Raw genomic sequence first — 6,000 nt, forward strand, 5'->3', positions numbered from 1 at the left:
GTTTCCTAAAGAGTTAAAGAGGCTGCGTCCCAAAGTCGAACCTTAAAACGTACAGGAATTAGGAGAGGCAGTTGGGGGCTGCCACCCCAAACCCCCCGCTTTTAAAGACTCTTTTGTACAGGTTTTTGTTTTGTTATTAAAAGAGGGCCTTTCCGAAGCCAAGAGCGGGGGGTTAGGGGGCTGCAGCCCCCCACAACAAAAAACCTGTACAAAAGAGTCTTTAAAAGCGGGGGGTTTGGGGGGCGGCAGGCCCCCCAACTGCCTCTCCTAATTCCTGTACGTTTTAAGGTTCGACTTTGGGATGCAGCCTCTTTAACTCTTTAAGAAAACGAAGTTTTTTTCATATTATTGATACTATAAGACCTTTGTGGGGTTTGTCAAGGACCTATTATTCTATCTAGGAAAAAAAATTGTAGAAATGTTTGTGAAAAAAATATGGAAAATTTCAGAAACCTAAAGGGACCAATTTATTAAGTATTTAGTTTTCTCACAGCTCGCTTTGAAATACGAATCTTTCCTTATCCTCACAATTACAGTTATTTCAGCAAAACTAAGCAAAGCATTTAGTTTTTCGTTTTTTGGGGGGTAGGGGGTTTTTCGTAAATATATATATATATACTAGCTGTTGGGATGGCGCTTCGCGCCACCCCAACACCTAGTTGGTGGGGGCGCTTCGCGCCCCCCCCCCCCCAAGCCCCCCCGCGCGCGTAAGTCGTTACGCGCCATATTAGTTACGCGCCATTGTAGTTGTGTCCCTATGTCCCCCACCTGTGAATATAGATAGATAGATATATATATATATATATATACATATATATATATATCATATAATATATATATATATATATATATATATATATATATATATATATATATATATATATATATATATATATATATATATATATATATATATATATGTTTTTAACTACGTAAAACTTGCGAATATACAACATTCTTTGCTGTCCCATTGTCTGTGCAATAAATAGATTGTCAGGTATACCGACTCTTGAACATGCAACATATAATGGTCCATGGGAAAACAATCCGTATTCAGATCTATACCTCATGATTCTAATGATTGCCCTTGAGCTTTGTTGATGGTGATTGCTAATCGACCATTCCCTGAGTCACCATCGTCATTTGTATATCCCCCTGTGCACCCCGGCGTCCCCTTTGTAGTTATGTCCCTGTGTCCCGGTCGTCGTCATTTATACTCCCTGTGTCCCGGTGCTTTGTTGATTGCTAATCGAACATTCCTTTTGTCCCGGTCGCTTTCTCTTTGAGTGTCGTCATTTATTTAGATTGTCAGGTTTTACCGACTCTTGAACATGCAACATATAATTGTCCATGGGAAAAACAATCCATATTCAGATCTATACCTCATGATTCTAATGATTGCCCTTGAGATTTGTTGATGGTGATTGCTAATTGAACATTCCCTGTGTCCCGGTCGTCATTTATATTCCCAGTATTCCGGTCGTCATTTGTGTCCCAGTGTTCCCCTTTTAGTTTTTTTTTTTTATTGGTTTTGACCTTTTTTTAGGTTTTTAGTTTTTTTCTTTTTTCTTTTTAGTTTTTTTTGAAGTTTTTATCTTTTTAGTTTTTTTTATTTTATTTATATTTTTTTAGTTTTCTTTTTCTCCTTTATTTTTCAGTTTTTTTCCTTTTTTTAGTTTTTTTTCTTTTTTAGTTCTTTTAGTTTTTACCTTTTTTAGTTTTTTTTAGTTTTTTAGATGAAATTTTTTTTAGTTTTTTTCCTTTTTTTCTTTTTAGTTTTTTATTGGTTTTTACCTTTTTTTTAGCTTTTTTAGTTTTTTCGTTTTTTCTTTTTACTTTTTTTTTAGTTTTTATCTTTTTTTTTTTTTTATTTTTATTCTTAATTTTATTAGTTTTCTTTTTCTCTTCTATTTTTCAGTTTTTTCCTTTTTTTTAAGTTTTTTTTTTTAGTTTTTAGTTTTTTTAGTTTTTTTTCCTTTTTTTCTTTTTAGTTTTTTATTGGTTTTTACCTTTTTTTTAGCTTTTTTAGTTTTTTTCGTTTTTTCTTTTTACTTTTTTTTTACTTTTTATCTTTTATATTTTTTTTATTTTCATTCTTAATTTTATTAGTTTTCTTTTTCTCTTCTATTTTCAGTTTTTTCCTTTTTTTAAGTTTTTTTTAGTTTTTTAGTTTTAGTTGTAGCTTTTTTATTTTTTTTATTAGTTTTTAGTTTTTTTGTAGTTTTGCCTTTTTTAGTTTTTTCAGTTTTTTTTTAGTTTTTAGTTTTTTACCTTTTTTGTGGATCGTCACCTGATCCACAGATCCATTTTAAGTTTTTTTTTTAGTTTTTAGTTTTTTTAGTTTTTTTTTTCCTTTTTTTCTTTTAGTTTTTTATTGGTTTTTACCTTTTTTTAGCTTTTTTAGTTTTTTCGTTTTTTCTTTTTACTTTTTTTTAGTTTTTATCTTTTTTATTTTTTTTTATTTTATTCTTAATTTTATTAGTTTCTTTTTCTCTTCTATTTTTCAGTTTTTTCCTTTTTTTAATTTTTTTTTTAGTTTTTAGTTTTTTTAGTTTTTTAGTTTTTTTAGTTTTTTTAGTTTTTTAGCTTTTTTATTTTTTTTATTAGTTTTTAGTTTTTTTGTAGTTTTTGCCTTTTTTTAGTTTTTTCAGTTTTTTTTTTAGTTTTTAGTTTTTTACCTTTTTTGTGGATCGTCACTGATCCACAGATCCACAGACAACTTATTTTTATATATATAGATATATATATATATATATATATATATATATATATATTATATATATACATATATATATATATATATATACTAGCTGTTGGGGTGGCGCTTCGCGCCACCCCAACACCTAGTTGGTGGGGGCGCTTCGCGCCCCCCCCAAGCCCCCCCGCGCGCGTAAGTCGTTACGTGCCATAATAGTTACGCGCCATTGTAGTTGTGTCCCTATGTCCCACCTGTGAATATATATATATATATATATATAATATATATATATATATATATATATATATATATATATATATATATATATATTATATATATATATATATATATATATATATATATATATATGGTTTTAACTACGTAAAACTTGCGAATATACAACATTCTTTGCTGTCCCATTGTCTTTGCATATAAATAGATTGTCAGGTTTACCGACTCTTGAACATGCAACATATAATGGTCCATGGGAAAACAATCTGTATTCAGATCTATACCTCATGATTCTAATGATTGCCCTTGAGCTTTGTTGATGGTGATAATCGACCATTCCCTGCCCCGGTGTCCCGGTCGTCATTTATATCCCCCTGTTTCCCCCGGTGTCCCCGTTGTAGTTGTGTCCCTGTGTCCCGGTCGTCATTTATATTCCCTGTGTCCCGGTCGTCATTTGTATCCCGGTGTCCCGGTCTGTATATACATTCGTTTTTTAGTTTTGTTTTTCTCCTTTATTTTTTTCCTTTTTTTTTCTTTTTTAGTTTATTTAGATTTTAGATTTTTTAGTTTTTTTATTAGTTTTTAGTTTTTTTTTCTTTCTAGTTTTTTTGTAGTTTTTACCTTCTTTTAGTTTTGTTACTTTTTTTTTTACTTATGTCCTGTCGTCATTTTTACTCCCTGTGTCCCGGTGCTTTGTTGATTGCTAATCGAACATTCCTTTTGTCCTGGTCGCTTTCTCTTTGAGTGTCGTCATTTATTTTTTTCTTTTTTTAGTTCTTTTAGTTTTTACCTTTTTAGTTTTTTTAGTTTTTTAGATGAAATTTTTTTAGTTTTTTCCTTTTTTTCTTTTTAGTTTTTTATTGGTTTTTACCTTTATTTTAGCTTATTTTCAGTTTTTCCTTTTTTTAGTTTTTTTTTATTTTTATTTTTTTTAGTTTTTACCTTTTTTAGTTTTTTTAGTTTTTTAGTTTTTTAGCTTTTTTACTTTTTTTATTAGTTTTTAGTTTTTTTGTAGTTTTTGCCTTTTTTTAGTTTTTCAGTTTTTTTTTTAGTTTTTTATTGGTTTTTACCTTTATTTTAGCTTATTTTTCAGTTTTTTTCCTTTTTTTTAGTTTTTTTTTAGTTTTTAGTTTTTTTAGTTTTTTAGCTTTTTTATTTTTTTTATTAGTTTTTAGTTTTTTTTTGTAGTTTTTGCCTTTTTTTTAGTTTTTTTAGTTTTTTAGCTTTTTTATTAGTTTTTAGTTTTTTTGTAGGTTTTGCCTTTTTTTAGTTTTTTAGTTTTTTAGCTTTTTATTTTTTTATTAGTTTTTAGTTTTTTTGTAGTTAGTTTTTTAGTTTTTACCTTTTTTTAGTTTTTTTAGTTTTTTTAGTTTTTAGCTTTTTTATTTTTTTTTATTAGTTTTTAGTTTTTTTTGTAGTTTTTGCCTTTTTTTAGTTTTTTTAGTTTTTTAGCTTTTTTATTAGTTTTTAGTTTTTTTTGTAGTTTTTGCCTTTTTTTAGTTTTTTTAGTTTTTTAGCTTTTTTATTTAGTTATTAGTTTTTAGTTTTTTTTGTAGTTTTTGCCTTGTTTTAGTTTTTTCAGTTTTTACGTCACCTGATCCAGTTTTTTCAGGTGACATCACCTGATCCAAATAGATTGTCAGGTTTACCGACTCTTGAACATGCAACATATAATGGTCCATGGAAAACAATCTGTATTCAGATCTATACCTCATGATTCTAATGATTGCCCTTGAGCTTTGTTGATGGTGATTGCTAATCGACCATTCCCTGTCCCGGTGTCCCGGTCGTCATTTATATCCCCCTGTTTCCCCCGGTGTCCCCGTTGTAGTTGTGTCCCTGTGTCCCGGTCGTCATTTATATTCCCTGTGTCCCGGTCGTCATTTGTATCCCGGTGGTCCCGGTCTGTATATACATTCGTTTAGTTTTGTTTTCTCTTTATTTTTTTCCTTTTTTTTCTTTTTTAGTTTATTTAGATTTTTAGATTTTTTAGTTTTTTTATTAGTTTTTAGTTTTTTTTTTCTTTTTAGTTTTTTTGTAGTTTTTACCTTCTTTTTAGTTTTGTTAGTTTTTTTTTTTTACTTATGTCCTGGTCGTCATTTATACTCCCTGTGTCCCGGTGCTTTGTTGATTGCTAATCGAACATTCCTTTGTCCTGGTCGCTTTCTCTTTGAGTGTCGTCATTTATTTTTTTCTTTTTTAGTTCTTTTAGTTTTTACCTTTTTTAGTTTTTTTAGTTTTTTAGATGAAAATTTTTTTTTAGTTTTTTCCTTTTTTCTTTTTAGTTTTTTATTGGTTTTTACCTTTATTTTAGCTTATTTTTCAGTTTTTCCTTTTTTTTAGTTTTTTTTTATTTTTTATTTTTTTTAGTTTTTTACCTTTTTTTAGTTTTTTTAGTTTTTTTAGTTTTTTATCTTTTTTACTTTTTTTATTAGTTTTAGTTTTTTTGTAGTTTTTGCCTTTTTTAGTTTTTTCAGTTTTTTTTTAGTTTTTTATTGTTTTTACCTTTATTTTAGCTTATTTTTCAGTTTTTTTCCTTCTTTTTAGTTTTTTTTAGTTTTTAGTTTTTTTAGTTTTTACCTTTTTTTAGTTTTTTTAGTTTTTTAGCTTTTTTATTTTTTTTATTAGTTTTTAGTTTTTTTTATTAGTTTTTAGTTTTTTTTGTAGTTTTTGCCTTTTTTTAGTTTTTTTAGTTTTTAGCTTTTTTATTTTTTATTAGTTTTTAGTTTTTTTTGTAGTTAGTTTTTTTAGTTTTTACCTTTTTTAGTTTTTTTAGTTTTTTTAGTTTTTTAGCTTTTTTATTTTTTTTATTAGTTTTTAGTTTTTTTGTAGTTTTTGCCTTTTTTTAGTTTTTTTAGTTTTTTTAGCTTTTTTATTAGTTTTTAGTTTTTTTTTGTAGTTTTTGCCTTTTTTTAGTTTTTTAGTTTTTTAGCTTTTTTATTTTTTTTATTAGTTTTTAATTTTTTTTGTAGTTTTTGCCTTTTTTTAGTTTTTTCAGTTTTGACGTCACCTGATCCAGTTTTTTCAGGTGACGTCACCTGATCCACGATCCACAGATCCACAGACAACTT

General features: G+C 27.4%; 1 protein-coding gene and 1 long non-coding RNA gene across 2 annotated transcripts in view; one reads left to right on the plus strand and one right to left on the minus strand.

Moving 5' to 3' along the window:
- Positions 1–6,000, plus strand: part of LOC136033990 (protein virilizer homolog) — a 116,130-nt gene that overhangs the window by 63,103 nt on the left and 47,027 nt on the right. The gene's annotated exons all lie outside the window — the stretch shown is intronic.
- The window catches only part of LOC136034000 (uncharacterized), a 5,063-nt gene continuing 2,657 nt past the window's right edge, over positions 3,595–6,000 (minus strand). The window contains exon 2 of the long non-coding RNA XR_010619087.1: positions 3,595–3,719. This is a non-coding gene — a long non-coding RNA (uncharacterized LOC136034000). The remainder of the gene's footprint in view (positions 3,720–6,000) is intronic.

Source organism: Artemia franciscana, chromosome 12 (genome assembly GCF_032884065.1).
Source record: "Artemia franciscana chromosome 12, ASM3288406v1, whole genome shotgun sequence".
NCBI classification, from domain to species: Eukaryota; Metazoa; Arthropoda; class Branchiopoda; order Anostraca; family Artemiidae; genus Artemia; species Artemia franciscana.